This window comes from Portunus trituberculatus, chromosome 46 (genome assembly GCF_017591435.1).
Source record: "Portunus trituberculatus isolate SZX2019 chromosome 46, ASM1759143v1, whole genome shotgun sequence".
Taxonomy (NCBI): domain Eukaryota; kingdom Metazoa; phylum Arthropoda; class Malacostraca; order Decapoda; family Portunidae; genus Portunus; species Portunus trituberculatus.
The window spans coordinates 19,439,313-19,457,638 of NC_059300.1; the positions used below are offsets into that span (position 1 = coordinate 19,439,313).

The 18,326-nt window shown below is 44.0% G+C and overlaps 1 protein-coding gene across 1 annotated transcript in view; it reads right to left on the reverse strand.

Annotated features, from left to right (window-relative positions):
- LOC123519891 (receptor-type tyrosine-protein phosphatase epsilon-like) overlaps window positions 1-18,326 on the reverse strand; it is a 443,234-nt gene that overhangs the window by 390,796 nt on the left and 34,112 nt on the right. Inside the window, exon 2 of the mRNA XM_045281528.1 lies at window positions 14,482-14,667. The gene's annotated coding sequence lies outside the window, so the exon portion shown is untranslated. The remainder of the gene's footprint in view (window positions 1-14,481; window positions 14,668-18,326) is intronic.

Sequence of the window (18,326 nt, forward strand, 5' to 3'; positions counted from 1 at the left end):
TTTAGAACTGCTAATCATTTAGACCAACTATATAGTTTTTTGCCCAGTTCTTTTCAAATGTGCAAGGCTAATATCTTTATGCAAAAATGGTATTCCTTGTCATAACAAAATAAGTTCTGTGCTTTCAGACTGTCAAATATCATTCTTGGAGGGCTGGTCTAGCAACTGAGTTCATTGATCCATATACAGGTAGCTACTGACTTCTGACTACAACCAGTTCTAACAGACCAGATGTAAGTTGATCTGGCTGTAAGTCAATCGTGTTATATTTATATTAGGTATATCTTACAGTTTAATGACAGTTTCAAATCATGCACAATCACATCACTTTATTCTTTCTTTCGTGCTACCTAATCACCAAAATTTGTGTTGAGAACAACATTCCTTCTCTCTTTCTAGGCAAGCATTTTCCTTTTGGTAGAGATCTTGAGGGTGATATTGTTGAAAATTTCCAGAGTGAAAGTGTGGAATAACTGATTGTTGGCATGAGAGGAGAGTGAAAAAGGCTGTTGAATGTTGTTAACTTGCTACTGCTTGTTTGTGGTGAAGGTAGTTTATCGCCAGATTGCAGTTGCACTTACTGGCAGCTATGAGAGGTGACATGTTCCAGGCTAGTCAGAGCAGTGGCAAAAGGACACTGGCCTCCACACACAGCACATAAGAAGATAAAGGAGGCACTTTTGGCTGCTTTTGCCTACATCTTTCCACATTCTTTCAGAGAAGACCAACCCTTCGGGAAGTCAACAGATCATGCAGGGACACCACAGAATGCCTGACTTCTGATCTCTCTAAGATTTCTGATTGGGGCAGAGAACACTTAGTAGTTTTCAATGCCTCAAAAATTCAATTCCTCCATCTATCAACTCGACACAACCTTCCAGACAACTATCCCCTCTTCTTCCACACTAAATATTCTCAGTCTGTCCTTTACTCATTATTTTAACTGGAAACTTCACATCTCATCTCTTACTAAAATAGCTTCTATGAAGTTAGGCATTCTGTAATGTCTCTGCCAGTTTTTCTCATCCCTTCAACTGCTAACTCTGTATAAGGGCCTTATCTGTCCTTGTATCGAGCACTCTTCACATGTTTGGGGGGGGTTCCATTCATACATCTTTATTAGATAGGGTGGAATCAAAAGCTTTTTGTCTCATCAACTCCCCTCCTCTGACTGACTGTCTTCAGCCTCTTTCTAACCACCAAAATGTTGCATCTCTTTTTTTTTTATCTTTTATCGCTATTTTCATGCTAACTGCTCTATTGATCTTGCTAACTGCATGCCTCCCCTCCTCCTGCAGCCTCACTGCACAAGGCTTTTCTTTCTCTTACCCTTTTTCTGTCCAACCCTCTAATACAAGAGTTAACCAGTATTCTCAATCATTCATATCTTTCACTGGTAAACTCTGGAACTTCCTACCTGCTTATGTATTTCTATCTTCCTAAACTTAACTTCTTTTAAGAGAGAGGTGTCAAGACATTTGACCCAGGCTTTTGACTAATTCTCTCAAATCTTTGTTGGAGACTGCAATTCCATTGGACCTTTTTTCTGATATATATATATATATATATATATATATATATATATATATATATATATATATATATATATATATATATATATATATATATATATATATATATATATATATATATATATATATATATATATATATTAGGTACGCCACGGCTGCGGTTAACTGGTACAGCTCACTAGAGTGTTATCCTGGCACGATCGCCAGTTTTGTTACGGTCAGTACAGCAGGGAATATAACACTCCACAGAGTCCCCACTACTATAAATCACAGCAGCCGTAACACTCAGGTTCTTTCCAGGTCGCCAACAGTGTATAACTTCCCCCCACTGTAAGGGAATCTCCTTAGCCATTCCTTCTCCTCCAGTGCCCAACCAAGTAGAATTTATAAATGGTAGATGCTATGTGTAACAGGGCGAGGCCTTAATACCCCCTAGAGAAACCGCCCACAAGGATAATTCCACCCACTTCTCTATGAAGTATTAATGCCTCTCCGCACGCCTTGCCCACAGACTGTGATAAATCACAGACTGAGACAACATGCGCAGTATATTACTATACTATCTATTTCTACGACAAATGCTTCCTAACACCTGTCAGACTGACACCCCTAGCCTACGACTACTAAAATATATGATGTGTACAGCACATCCGGTGGTGTACACACAAGCCCAGACACCACCTACGGGTGACAACAGCCACACGGAGTCCAGATACTCATCTCAGACAAGTCTGATGGACGAGATCTACGCACCCACTGGCCTATAGCATGAAGGCTCTCAGCTTTTCACTAGCGTGCGTGGCTACAACCACTACAATACAGTATACTACTGATACTACATTAAAGATGATGGGGGCACACAGCTGCCCACCAAACACACTGGTGACCACAGCCACCAACAGCAACAACGGGACGAAACAATAACGCGTCCTCCGTGTCGCCACATCCGAGTGACGAACGCACGAGAAATGCCGCCAAACCAACTACACTTCTCTCAGAACAATAACCCGCTGTTCTACAGCCCCGGTCTAACCAGTAGCAAGCCAGCTACTCAAGGGAGGGCACAACTCCCAGACCAATGACTAACGAGTACTTATTAACACACAGCCCAACAAACACGTCTCTTCCTGTGCCCAGAGCGCACGTGTTACCTCAGCTGAAGACTGGCTGGTACTATAAACAGTATACTACTGATACTACACAAAAGATGATGGTGGCACACAGCTGCCCACCAAAACACACTGGTGACTACAGCCACCACCAGCAACAATGGGACGAAACAATAACGCGTCCCTCCGCGTCGCCACACCCAAGTGGACGAACGCACGACAGGAAATGTAGCCCCCAACCGGCTACACTTTCCTCAGGACAACAAGCCCGTTGTCCTACACAGTCACAGTCTACCGAGTAACAAGCCAGCTACTCAAGGGAGGGCACAACTCCTAGACCGATGACTAGTGAGCACCAAGAGAAGCCCAGCAACACGTAGCTTGACTGTGCCAGACCACGAGCGACGTGTCCACCTCAGCTGAAGACTACCCTGGTACTGAGGCGATGCTTGCAGGCACAACAAGATGGTGGAAACAAAGAGAGGGTGGTTGGCCACACAGCGGAACAGCGACAGCCCGTGCTTGGGGCCGCCATACAATGGGCATATAATAAAATAATAAATTAAAGGGGAAACAAGGCAGTGCCCCTCACATGCCCTCCCTTAAAAGAAAAAATTTTGGAAACAAAACATTTACAAATTTTTTTAGAAGGCATGGAACTGATTAAAGGGAATGGCCCCGGGACAGACAATCGGCCACAACGTTGTCTGCTCCTCTTATATGTCTTACTATGACATTGTACTCCTGGGCTCACTCGGTATGGGGGCCGTTTGACAGGCTTTTTGTTCCCAACATAAATATCGTGTTCTATCAACGGTGTCCTGCCCAGGACACTGCTAAACACAGAGGAGTACTTCCTCAGCTGCCGAAGCAACTCATCTTGCTGATCCCCAAGTGTTCAACCTTGTCTTTCAAGAGATGGAGGCTATTCCGTTCCCACTGCCCTGTAGGAACAACAGGTTCAGGCCCAATAACTTCTGGAGTCTCTCCCTCCTGACAGAAAAATAAAACTGAAGATACCTCTTGCACTGCAGAACTAAAAGAGCCCTTCTGGATAGTACTCGTAGAACGAAAATAGGGCTTCAGCATGTTAACGTGACACAGGTGAGCCCTCTTGCGCCGGTCAGGAGTGACCACCAGGTAGTCGAGGTCACCTACCTTCTTCTCTATAACATAGGGGCCACTATAGCGGGCAGCAAGCGGCTGGCCCTGAAGTGGTAACAGCACGAGCACTTCATCTCCAGGGGGCAAAACTCCGATACTCGGCCCTTCAGTCATAATACCCCTTCATACTCTGCTGGGCCTTACACAGGTGGGCCTGCGCCACCTCTAATGCCTTGGCTAATCTCTCTCGACTGCTCATGAGGCTCTTAAGCAGTGAGGCAGGGCGCTCAGGCGACGGCTGACACCAAGCCTCCCGAACAACATCGAGCGGTCCACGCACTCGGTGTCCAAATACTAGCTGATTGGGTGAGAAACCCAGGGACTCAGTGGGGGCTTCTCTCACCGCAAATATGACAAAGGGGACACCCTCGTCCCAATCCTTATCTCTCTCCATGCAGAAACTCTTGAGCATGGTCTTGAGAGTTTGATGATGTCTCTCCAGAGCTCCCTGAGACTGCGGATGATAAGCACTGGACACGATGTGCTTGATCCCCCACGCAGTCATCGTATCTTTAAACAACTTTGAAGTAAAGTTGGTCCCCTGATCGGACTACAGCTCTGCTGGCAATCCAAAGTGTGTAAAGAAGGTTAACAAAGCTTTCAACACCACCTTAGAGTGAGTGGTTCTCAGGGGAATTGCTTCAGGTTACCGCGTGGTAACATCCATTATGGTCAACAGATACTTGTGACCAGCCCTGGTAGAAGGCAGAGGACCTACTATATCAATCAAAACCCTCGTGAAGGGAGGATCAAAAGCAGGGATGGGCTGGAGTGGCGCTACAGGGGGTGTCTGATTAGACTTGCCCACCACTTGACAAGTGTGGCAGCACTTAAGAATCGTGGCTACTTCTCCAGACATGCTGGGCCCCTCATGTGTCAACAGCACAAGTGCCTCTCGCAGCTTATGCGGCACAACTACTTGCAATAACTCACCACCGTCATTCTCCTGCCATCTATGACACAACACCCCTTGATGCAAGACAAACTCCTCCCTGCCCTCCAACTCCTCACTTCCCTCACCCACTCGGGCAAAGAAGGAGGCCAACGCCGGGTCCTCCTGCTGCCTACGAATTAGCTCTGCAGGCTCTAGCTGGGTCGGAGAAAGGGGGACTATAGGGTCATGGGGTTGAGGCAACGCTGCAGCCCTACGTCCCACACGGCATCGAGGACGGAGAGCTGGCCCAGGCAGCTCCGCTCCTGCCATGTGATCCGGTGAGTCCTCAGAAGAATCATCACCACCAGCCAGGCAGTCACCAGGCAAGGGAACAGCTCGCTCCCTGCCTCTACGATGCTCCACAAGGGGGAGAAACTTCCAACTCCCCCGCAGAACTGGAAGTCTCCCCACCCTGGGTGCCAACTTCCAACAAACTGCCTGACTTATCATGCTGGGGCCTGTGCTGAACATCAGAGCCCTCAGCATCCACGCCAGGAAGCAACTCAGCACGAGTGTTCCCTCCGGAGTGCTCTGCAGAGTGAGGATAACCATCAAACAACTCAGCTACACCCAACACTCCGTCCTCACTCTCAGCAACAACTCCTAAAGCCGAGTCCGGTGCATTAACAAGTGAATCCACGCCGTCACCGTCAGCCTCTACACCTGAACTCAATGGTGAGCCCAACACTGGCTCCACCACATCAGCACTGCTACTCCCATCTGGAGTTAATCCCACCTGGCTGCTAGCAGCCTCCTGGGTAGTAACAGGCTCTCTCTCAGCCCTGCAGGCCTGAGAGCGGGTAACAACATTTACAGAGTCTTGCACCACTGGCCCAGACTCTTCAGCAACCTCACCCTCATCAGAGGTTGGGATTCATGCACGACCACCAGCCAAATCATTCCCAAGCAGGAAGTCCACTCCTGCGACTGGCAGTTCGTCTGCCACTGCTACCTGAGCCGTAGCAGTGACAAGAGGACATGATAGCATCACTTCAGCCATCACGAACTCCTCCACAGTGTTAAGTCCACGACACAACACTGCCTGGCTTGATGTCACCTTCTTCCCAGTGACATTTCGGCACACTGACTGCTGTGCACCCGTATCACGCAGTACGGTGACGGGATACTTTGTGCCATCAATCTCGACAGTGCCTCCACATAGGAAAGGACGGCACCAGTTGAGCTCACTATCCTTAGGTGCGGGCATGGCAACAGGGGGAGGAACAGGTGGGCCAACCTGCTCTCCCTCCTCCAAACACAACTCAGGCACACACCGTGCCTTCTCACTTCTAAAACCTGAGGGAGCAGTCAACTCATCACCACAACCTTGGTCTGGCCACACCAACAAGACTTGGGAGTTTCAGCTGTTACTAACTTTGGGCAATTGAACTTAAAATGCCCTTTTCCTCGGCAGTGATAGCATGTAGGCTGGTAATCATACTTGGGAGTTTTAGGGGCCGCCTTCCCCGCCGTCCCGTCCTTCGCAGAAGAAGGAGGGGTGGGGGCCTGGGGCTTTCCCAAACCCATCTTACTGCCGAATCCAGTATATCACCTAAAGTGGCCTGGAGAGCCCAAGGAAGAACTGCCACCACTCCCTGGGCCTCCCTTAGGACCACCTTCCTTACGACTCCAACTCCCAGGCTGCTGCACAGGACGGTGGGCCAACACATAATCATCAGCCCATGTAGCAGCCTCCTTCAAAGTCCTAAACCTCTTCTCCCTCAACAGAGGTACCAGCTCCTTATCAGCAATGTCGATGAACTGCTCCATAACTACTAACTCCTTCAGGGCCTCGAGAGAGTCAACACCCTCACTTGCAATCCACCTCTCAAACACTTGCTCCAGTGAACGAGCACATTCGAGGTAGGAGTCACTTGCTCGCTTCCTCTTTCCTCTGAATTGCAAGCGATAGGCGTCTGGTCGCAGCTCATATGCCCGCAAAATGTCAGCCTTAAACTCCTCATAATCATCCAGATCATCAGCTGACATTTTATCATAAACTTCCAAGGCTTTTCCCTTGAGTTTATTCGCGACCAAGCCTACCCACCTCTCTCGAGACCAAGCAAACTCCTTGGCTTTCCTCTAGAAGCAAACAAACCATTCAGCCACTTTAGCCTCATCAAATTCAGGCACTAGCTGGAGACTTTGAACTAAAGTACGCTCTACACTCTGTTCTTCTCCTCCCGGCATACTTACAGCATGGCGAGTTCTCTCCCACTCCAACTCTCTATCTTTATCTGCCCTTTCTCTCTCCATCTCTCTAGCCTCCTTCTCTGCTGCTAGTCTGTTTAACTCTCGTCTCTCTTCCACCTCTCTAGCCTCCTGCTCTGCTGCTAGTCTCTGAATTTCTCGTCTTTCCTCCATCTCTCTAGCCTCCTGCTCTGCTGCTAGTCTGTTTGACTCTCGTCTCTCTTCCGCAGCTAATCTCTTCAACTCTCGCCTCTCTTCTGCTTCTATCTCCATTTTCCTCATTTCCAGCTTCAATTGCAGTTCCTCCAGTCTGGCAGCTGACTGGACACTATCAGCAATACTGCTTGCTTGACTAGATCGTCGGGAGCCTCCTCTGCTTCCGATACTTCTGCCAGAGCTAATATATCCCACGTCACCTTCTCTGGGACCGCTACGTGCGTTATCCTGACACATAGTAAATGCGTCCTCACTGACCCCAAGCGCGGCCAACGACTCATCATACCCACGTGGTGAATCACCATGGTGAGTCTCTCGCCGGTTCACACTCGCATCCTCACCCTCCACTGGTGAGGTGAAAAGGCCAGTAACTCTCTCCATGGTGCTCACAGGGACTCGTTCTCACAAACAATAAAATAATATAAGTAATAATACCCCATACAATACACTACACCACTATAAAAGCACTTGGTTTAATCCTGGCGAGGTCGGCACTTTTTGTTACGTACGCCACGGCTGTGGTTAACTGCTACATCAAACTAGAGTGTTATCCTGGCCCGATCGCCAGTTTTGTTATGGTCAGTACAGCGGGGAATATAACACTCCACAGAGTCCCCACTACTATAAATCACAGCAGCCGTAACACTCAGGTTCTTTCAAGGTCGCCAACAGTGTATAACTTCCCCCCACTGTAAGGGAATGTCCTTAGCCACTCCTTCTCTTCCGGTGCCCAACCAAGTAGAATTTATAAATGGTAGATGCTATGTGTAACAGGGCAAGGCCTTAATACCCCCAACCAGGTACACTTTCCTCAGGACAACAAGCCCGTTGTCCTACACAGCCACGGTCTACCGAGTAACAAGCCAGCTACTCAAGGGAGGGCACAACTCCCAGACCGATGACTAGTGAGCACCAAGAGAAGCCCAGCAACACGTAGCTCGACTGTGCCAGACCACGAGCGACGTGTCCACCTCAGCTGAAGACTACCCTGGTACTGAGGCGATGCTCGCAGGCACAACAAGATGGCGGAAACAAAGAGAAGGTGGTTGGCCGCACAGCAGAACAGCAACAGCCCGCGCTTGGGGCCGCCATACAATGGGCATATAATAAAATAATAAATTAAAGGGGAAACAAGGCAGTGCCCCGCACAATATATATATATATATATATATATATATATATATATATATATATATATATATATATATATATATATATATATATATATATTCTCTTGCCCTTGGCAGTTCTCTCTTTTATGAAAAAAAAAAAGAATCCATATGATGCTTACAAGCAGTTCATCAGCCGAAAACTACAAGCTAATGAGAGTCCAGATGTCTTTTTGACTGAATTTTGGCACTTGGCATCACTGTTCAGGAGGATGTACTTTTGTCGCTGGTCTCCCAGAAAGCATCCAGCAACTATTGAGAGTGGGCTTGCATGTGGAGACACTTGACTAGGGCAGTTGTCCATGACAATGGTGCCAGTGGCGTCCATGAAATGTGTTTTGGTGCCAGTACTGGGAATCCAGAGACTGGCCCGGATCAATGATGTTTTGTCTATAATGGTGTGAACCACTTTGCCAGGGACTGCCTAGTTTGTGAAAACAGGTATAGTGGCAGGAATCAGAGAAGCATTGGATGTTCTTCAAGACGTGGTGTGAGGTGCTGCCACTGTGGTATCCGGGGCCACATCGCATCTGCATACCCAAGAAACGACCGTGGAGGGGAGGTGTCACTGCCAGCCTCCTCTCTGGACAAAGAGTGAATGAGACACTATCTGTCACTGAGGTGTGGCTGGATGGGAATTGGCATAAAGTATTAGTGGACACTGGGACCTCATGGCACGTGGCTCACATTTCATGCTGCAACAAGTGGAGGAAGGAAGATGTGGCTATTTTGACCATCAGCAGTGAGGAGCAGAAATGGGAGGGTACAGGTGTCTTGTGCCTCTGACTTGACAATGGTGCCTATGATAATGTTAAAGTGTTTGTGATGAGTGACAAGTCTCTGGGGTTCCCGTTTGTGTTAGAGATGAATGCATCACGGCTTTGAGGGAGGAGTTTCCGTCAATGCATATCGACAAATACCATTTGGTGTCGAGGAAACACTGGTCTGTGTGGCTGCTGGTGCTACTGCTGACATACAAGTGGATGAACAGAACTTTAGTGTTACCTATGATGCAGCAAGCAACACCTCAACAACGACATGGAAGTGGTCAGGGCTGGATGAGCTTAGCGTCTTGCTGAACAAGGTGGAGGAGTACACTATACCAAGTGAAATAAGGTCGAGGTATGAAGGGGAAGTGCAGTAGTAGATTGAGGACATATGGTTGGTGCTGCACAATGAATACAAGCAAAGTCCAGCAAAGGGACTGATCTCTCTGATAGCAGTTATGGAGCACAACAAGGGAAAAGTGAGGCCTAATTTTTATTTCTGGGAGCTGAACACCTACAAAGACACCTACACAGCAGATTCTGATGTCTACTCTGACAAAATAAGAGAGTGGCGGAGGCAAGGTACGAATGCGTCTGTTAAAGATCTAAAGAAGACCTACTTACAAAGTGAGGCCTATTCTTTATTTCAGGGAGCTGAACACCTACACAGACACCTACATGGCAGATTCTGATGTCTGCACTGACAGAATAAGAGAGTGGCAGAAGCAAGGTACAAATGTGTCTGTTAAAGATCTAAAGAAAACCTACTTACAAGTACACATTCATGGGTCACTCTAACTGTATCAGATTGTTATGTATAAAGAGCACAGGCAGTCTTACCCATCTAGGTTTTGGTCTGAATGTCGTCCCCTTAATAATGAAGACTGTCCTCAACTCTGTGTTATTATAAGACCCCGATGTGAAATGAAGGGTTTACATTAATGATGTCTATGTTAACCAGTCATCACGGATTGTTGTGTGGTGGAGCACCTTTATTGCTATGGCCTAATCACCAAGGCTTACAAGTGTGTTATGGAGGGTGCTAGAGTACTGGATCTGACGGTCTGGGAGCAGTGGCATGCTGTTCTGGGGATGTGATGGAAAGGTGAGTGGCTTACCTAGCCTCCTAACACAACAAACTGTCTTTTTCTTACTGCAGCAAATTAATTGGTCACTTTTCAGTGTATGGGTGGCTGAGAGTAGCAGTGGCCTACGTGAAAAGAAGGACTAATGCAGTTATGCATGGCTGGGATGATGTCATCATCGATGATGATCTGTGAGTTATCCTGGAGGAAATTGCAGGAAAGAGGACAACCTTGTTTGAGGAAGATGAGATGTGGAAGGAGATGTGGCTAAAGTGTGGGTAGATACTAGCTCTTTAGCTATGGGTGCAGCATTTGAGGTGAAAGGGAAAATCATCGAGGATGCCTCCTGGTTGCATACTGATGGTGTCAGCCACATCACTATAGCTGAACTTGATGCAGTCATCAAAGGACTCAACATTGCTCTGGTGTGGAAAATGAATAGGGTGGAATTGGTGACTGATTCCTCTACTGTCCACCACTGGTTAATGAGCAAGGCTGAAGACAAAAGCTGCCAGCAAGATGCTGATCTGCTGACAACTCAAAATTGTGATGTCTCTGGTTAAGGAGTGTGGACTAGCCCTCACAGTGTCTCTGGTGCCCTCCAGCAAGAACAAGGCAAATGTCCTCACTCGCATGAAACAGTGATGGTTAAAGACATCCGTGGCCAATGTCATGGAATCACCACCAGTGTGTGCAACAGCCACTAAAATACCCAAACACCAATAAGTGACAGACATTCACCATTCGCATGGCAACCCTGGTGTGAGAAGGACGTTTTACTTTGTAAAAAGAGTGATTTCAGCAGTGACAAAGGGAAAGGTGCATGCTGTCATTGGTTCCTGCCAGATATGCCAATCTATCAATCCAGCACCAGTAAAGTGGAGTAAAGGCATTCTGTCAGTGGAGGGCATCTGGCAGAAGGTCAGGATGGACATCACACACTGCAGAGGGAAGTCATGTCTCATGCTCATAGACTGTAGACCTTCTCGCTTTGCCATCTGCTGCCCGATGAGGCAACAAATGTTTGAAAACATTATTAAGCAATTGGAAGCAGTCTTTTGTGAGTGCAGGGCACCTGATGAGATCCTAACTGACAATGACACTGTCTTTTGAAGCAAGTTGTTAGCTCAATTTGTCTTGCGTTGGAACGTGAATATGCACTTCAAGGGAACATATGTAACACCTGAAAATGGTGTCATTGAGAGGTGCCACAGGACAGTAAAAGTCATTGCAGCAAGAAAAGGATGTTCCAAAGCCAAAGTGGTGTAACTCTACAACTTCACACCCAGGGATGACTGCTCTCCTACCTCCACGCCAGCAAACATGTTGTATGGGTACTAGGTGAGAGTGCAGGGAAAAGATATGAGCAGGAGGAGTGATCTTACAGCAGCAACAACCCTCATCACGTAGGAAAGGAAATTTGGGTAAAGCCTACCGGCGTGCGGTGTGATGAGTGATACAAAAAGGACATTGTGACTAGAGTGGTGTTGGATTAAGTTGCTGAAGCCAAGGGTATACCACATCACATTTGTGATCTATGACATCACATTTCACCATGAAGTCACCAGCACTGAGGAGTCAACACCTCGGACGAAAGCTACAAGGATTTGGTGGTTACGTTTCCTAGTCAAGAGGATCCATGTGGGAAAGAGGTAGGACCTCAAGAGCAACAATGAAGATGTTTGGAGTGTGGCACTGAGGTGTTCTGCTCAAATCAAACAATCCACCAGGTGTTTGATGTGTGACTGAGTGCCTGTGTGATTTAGAGATCAGGGCAAGAGTGTGGAATGACTGAGTCCTGTTGGCCTGAAAAGAGAGTGAATGAGACTGTTGAATGTTGTTAGCTTGCTACCCCTTGTTTGTGGTGAAGGCAGTTTACCCCCAGATTGCAGTGGCCCTTGCTGGCAGCTATAAGAGGAGATGACGTGTCCCAAGCTAGCCAAAGCAGTGGCAGAAGAACACTGGCCTCCACATATAGCACCACCCTTTTTCTGCCCAGTGAGCTCACTTGCAAGGCCGTGTCACCAGGGAGTCATGAGTGATGGTAGTTAGCAAGAGGAAACCACGTGGGCCAGTTGTTAGCCTGTGTGAGTGTGTGGGACTCCCTATATGTGTTGCTGCTGGACGAAAGGGGAGGAGAAAGATGGGCGTAAACAGAGGGAGACACGACACTGCATACATGTGACTGTTGAGACTGTGGTGTCTACCTTGTTAGTGGCTCTGTGCACTGTAAATAAACTGCACCTGGGAAAACAGTGTTTAAAGTTATGCTCTGACACAGAAAGGCTAACAAACACAGGAGGAAGTGTGTTGTACTGGGAGACTGATGTAGGTGTGAGAATGAAGTTGCATTGCTGGCCAGCCTGGATGATTATGTAGCAATGTGAAATTTGTTATATCTATATTTTTCAGTTTTGAGAGGGCACATAGATAAATCATATAGAAAACATATTATATAGAAAATGTGCAACAGTAGCATGCTCAGTTCACTCCTGAGAGAGCTTGGATTTAATTCCTGAGCAGTGGCGGCTCATAGCTAACATTAGTGGTGGTGATGCACCAAAAATTTTCAGCCTTTGTTCTAATATTTTGAAAAAGGAAACACACATGTATAATAAAATTTATTCAGAAACTTTACAGTATCCTAAAAGAAGAAAGTCAAAAATTTTTTAATTACTATAATTTATACTTTCAAAGTTCAATCTTGATCCATTCATTTAAAAATTAAATTAATTCTTGTTTTAATTTGAGCAGAAAGATATATAATCTTTTTAATACACCACATTTGGAGTAAAACCTAAATACTACGTTCCACTAGGGTGCCAAGGTTGGCATTGCTGGAAGAACAGTGCTCCCTTTCCCTCACAGCCCTGCAAGCAGCCTTCTATGTCCACATGTGCAAAGCAGCCAAACACCATGCCACTGGAACTGTGATGTGTGCAGTTCCATACAAACATTTTTGTATTTTAAAAAAACTGAGGGATGGCTATTGGCATTAATTTTAAGGATCATATATTGCACAAATATAAAGCAAGAATTAAAGAAAAAAACTATATATTGATTATTATTGATAATATCAGTGGAAATAAGGGGTGCTGCAGTTCCATAGTGCCTATTACATAAGCTGCCACTGTTCCTGAGTAGAGCAGAGAAAACGTGGGCAGTTTTCCTTACATCCGTGCCTCTGATACCCAGCAGTAATTGTTAGTCTGGGAGTTGTGACCTAGCTTTTTTGGGATGGTAGTGTGGCAGGCAGACACTAATAGAGTTCATGAGTTTTACCTCATTGTTCCACTCACTAAGTATGAATGAAGACTTTCAAAATAGAAATATGATTTGGGCAAAATTCTATCTAAAAAATTATTGAATTCCATTGAACATGCAAATAAAATGAAAACCAAGGTCAACTCTTTATATGATTAACAGTCACACTCATGACATTCACCACATATAGGGTCAAAGGAAATATGAAAGGATTCAGATATAATATATCAAAAAATGAGAAAAAGAAATCTGAGTAAGAAAATATAAGATTAAATTATAACGAAGTTTAAAAATGAAAAATTTTGGAGTAAGAAAATGTAGTTTTTGTCTTCAGTGAGTTTTCTATCTATTTTATCTAGTATTTTTTTTCAATGAGTGACAACAGTACACCCATCTCACTCATTGCCTCATCAATGTGCACTAGCTCCCACAGTGTTATAATTTACATTACTATGCATGTGCTCTTGTATTTCAACTTTTTTTGGGGGCTCCCACAGTGTTATAATTTACATTACTATGCATGTGCCCTTGTATTTCATTTTTTTTTTTTTTATGTTGTGGCCTGTAGCACCTGTAGGTTTACTTGAAGAGTATGGGAAGTGCTGTTCAGTTCCACCCATTAGTGGTGCAGGCAATTTTATTTATAGTGGTACCCATATTAGGGCCTGTATCATCACCCAAGCACATCTTTGGTGTAACCACCTAGAACCTGGGTATCTTAGTGACGTATAGGTAACTTTAAACCACTCGACAAATGGCACAAAAAAGTGGTATGTGGTGAGATTCAAACCTACGCGTGGACGTCTGCCCGATCCTATGCTCACCACCTTATCCATTAGGCCATTGCCTGTGTCTGTTTCAATGTCAAAAAAGAAGCCAACAGTTTCTGGTAAGAGGATGAAGGACTCACTTCCATGATCATTATGATAGTGCTCCTTAGGGTTCTGTTCAGTCACCCACTCTCTTACAATTATTCATCAATGATTAAACTTCTTTATAAGCTTAGTTTAAATCCTCTTTAATCCAACTACATAAACACAAAAACACTAACCTTGTGTACAGGTTGAACCAAGATCATTAGGATGAGTAAACCCAGCAGCACAGGAACAGCCATAAGGTGGTGGTAAACAGATGGTAAGGCCTTCACACCTGCCATCCTTCTCTCCCTCTTTGAAGCTAATAGTTTCCTGGTCACACCTAAATTGGCACTTATTTCCAAACCATCCTGATGGGCAGGCTAAAGGAGGAAAAAAAAAAAAAAAAAAAAAAAAAAAAAAAAAAAAAGGCCATCAAATCAACTGCAATCTTCTTACAAAATGCCAACTACATCATGTTTCAGATAAACTCAACTTGCTTATGCTTATTTGAGGAATTCTAAATTCAATTAAGACTCTCCCCATAAAATTAAATAAGTATATTACATTATTATTATCATACATTACAGTGTATCAAAGTACAACACATTTACAGATTCTACTTCTTTTGTCTAATGACCATCCTATGAATGAATATAATCATAGTGACTGAAACTGAAATCAAGTATTTTCATTTATCTGCTATTGCTACCAAGCCTACATCATCATATACAACTGGACAGGTACTTGTACACTGACTTTATGGAGGTCATTCAGGTTATTCCTTAGTTACGTCTCATAACTAGGGATGTCCATATATATATATATATATATATATATATATATATATATATATATATATATATATATATATATATATATATATATATATATATATATATATATATATATATATATATATATATATATATATATATATATATATATATATATATATATATATATATATATATATATATATATATATATATATATATATATATATATATATATATATATATATATATATATATATATATATATATAGGGCACAGGTTAAGTGCTTGGTATTTTGGAGTGCTCTTTTATCAAGCTTCAGTTACTCTCTTGAATAAAAGCCAACTCCCCAGACAGGAAAAGATAAAATTATTTTTTGAGGGATGACAATGCATATGTGATAAAAACTGAAATTTGATAAGAGTTGAAAATTGAAAATTAAATATACAGGCAATCCCCGCTTAACGAAGGGGTTACATTCCTAAAAAACCCTTCGTTAAGCGATACTTCGTTAAGCAAATCGATTATAACAAGTTTAACCCCTGGCTCAAGCTTCCATTGAGAGTAAACAAAGCAAGAGTGCATCATAGTACAGCAATACTCCATTTAACGAACAGGATAGGGGGTGTCAAAGCTGTTCGTAGAGCGAAAATTCGTTAAGCGGACGTAATTTTCCCATAGGAAATAATGGAAATAGGGGGATGCATTCTGGGCTTGTCCCCAACATACCACATGGGTTAAAAATAAATATATATATATTTCTATTAGCTTTTTACAAACCTTGCCCCCAAGAAAGGATTGTTTAGTAATGCATAAAGTGAAATCTTACGTGGAATACCAAAAAATAAAGCAGAGATAAGATCGGCCACAGCAGAGGAGGCGGAGACTCACAGCGACTCGGCCACTTCTTCTTCTTGTGACCCTTTTAGCCTGGTATGTTGTCTTTCACTATGATAGTAAATTTGTTTCCACTCCTCTATTGCCTGCTACAATAGATATCATATCTTAGTATTCATATACACTCATACCATGAGGATAACCTGGACTCCATGGCACTGAGTGAGTGAATTTCATTAGTAATTCATTATCACTCACTGCCATGGAGTCCAGGTTATCCTCATGGCATGAGCATATATGAATACTAAGATATGATATCCATTGTACCAGGCAATAGAGGAGTGGAAACCTAAATTTAATATTGTGGTGAAAGACAACACGCCAGGCTAAAAGGGTCACAAGAAGAAGAAGAAGTGGCCGAGTCGCCGTGAGTCTCCGCCTCCTCTGCTGTGGCCGATCTCATCTCTGCTTTATTTTTTTGCATTCCATGTAAGATTTCACTTTATGTATTACAAAACAATCCTTTCTTGAGGGCAAGGTTTATAAAAAGCTAATAGAAATGTTGTTTTGTGAACATAAATGCATTTATAAGACTGTAACACCACCTCCAGAGGTGGTGTTCCCAGCAACCTTGTCATGGAAGCCATTTTGCATCATTGTTAAAGAATCTTGGATCCGGCCCCAAGAGCGCTAGAGACTGGCGGAGAGCTAGCCGATCACAGCGAACTTTATATAGTACGTTAAACCAGAAAATCGTTAGACGAACGTTCGTTAAGCGGAGTACGTATTATTGTACAATATAAGGTTTAATGAAAGTAAAAATTATGAAGTTAAACATTTACGCAGTTTAATTTAAGTCATTACAATGTACACTAATGTATGTATGTACATAACTTTTTAATGTTGATGATCTTTAACCCTTAACTTCCGGCGGTCGTATATAAACGTTTGCGTCAGAACGTCCGAAGTGACGGGATTCGTCCCAGTAATCAAGATTTTTTCCGGCGTAATTTTAAGTCTCGCGCGCTCTCTTGAGGCGGATGGTGAGTAGAAGTATCTGGCATCTTTTACCACACAAGTGTTTCCACAAGAGCTCCTAATTTTAGAGGTAACTGAACTGTTTTCCCGTTTATGGGCGACACTTGGCAACTCCGCTGACGCGCTGGGTAGAAAGGTCAGTGATAACAGCGAAGGATCGGGTCAGATTGTAAATCACCATGGAGCAAGGCAGAACCCTTTTACTTAGCAGTGGTTCTGAGCTAGAAGAAAGTGACAGTGAATATATAGAAGAAGAAACTGGGGAAAGTGAAGAGACTAGTAGTGAGGACACGGATGTAGAGCATCATTCACCTGCTTTCTCAGGAGAACAGACAGAGAGACAGAGACTCTTACACAGTATAAGTGACAGCATATTTTTTTTATTATAAAGTAACTTATTATGTTTTACTCTTGTTCAGCGTAATGAAAAAAATATTACCCATCATATTATCATGTCAACTTTTTCATTATCTTCCATTATAATAAATTAGTAGAAGGTAACTCATCTGAGTCACACACGCGGGCCTACACACATCAACACTTGTCAGAGAGAGAGAGAGAGAGAGAGAGAGAGAGAGAGAGAGAGAGAGAGAGAGAGTAATGCTTACACACACACACACACACACACACACACACACACACACACACACACACACACACACACACACGTGTCTCAGAAATCAGTGATATATGACACACACACACACACACACACACACACACACACACACACACACACACGTGTCTCAGAAATCAGTGATAATATGTCCTTCCTTCCTCTCTCTCTCTCTCTCTCTCTCTCTCTCTCTCTCTCTCTCTCTCTCTCACACACACACAGAGAGAGAGAGAGAGAGAGTTTGATAAGGCAATTTATGAAGGAGGGAGAGTGAAATTTTAGGTGTACGGAAGGAAAAATATTTTAATCCCGACGCTAATCAGCAACCTGTGGAATGTAAACATTGGGCGCATCATTGTATCACATAAAAAACTTATGTACCACATTTCCACAAGGCTTTCCATTTTATCCATTGTAGAGTCACAAGTTCAGGTGGTTCTTTTAGCTTGCAAGGAAGATACAGTCTCACCAGCCTTCTTAATAGAGTCTGCTGACTTGAAAATAGTAGAGACAGTAGATGGAGTCAAGATGGTGGCGAGCAATGATATTAGTTTTCTCGCCTCTCTCGTGTCTGTGAATAATATCCAATTTCATTTCAAGAGTAAGAGACTTCCTGGTCTTCTTAGCAACGCTAGGCGACATTGCAGGGTGTTTTGGTGGTAAGTTGAGTGAGGGAAGACAAACTGCAGCTGATGCTGTTATTGTTTTGAACTAGGGGGAGTGAGTGGTGCGCGTGTTGTCCACGAGAGGCGCTGGTGTATTCAAAAGCCTGTC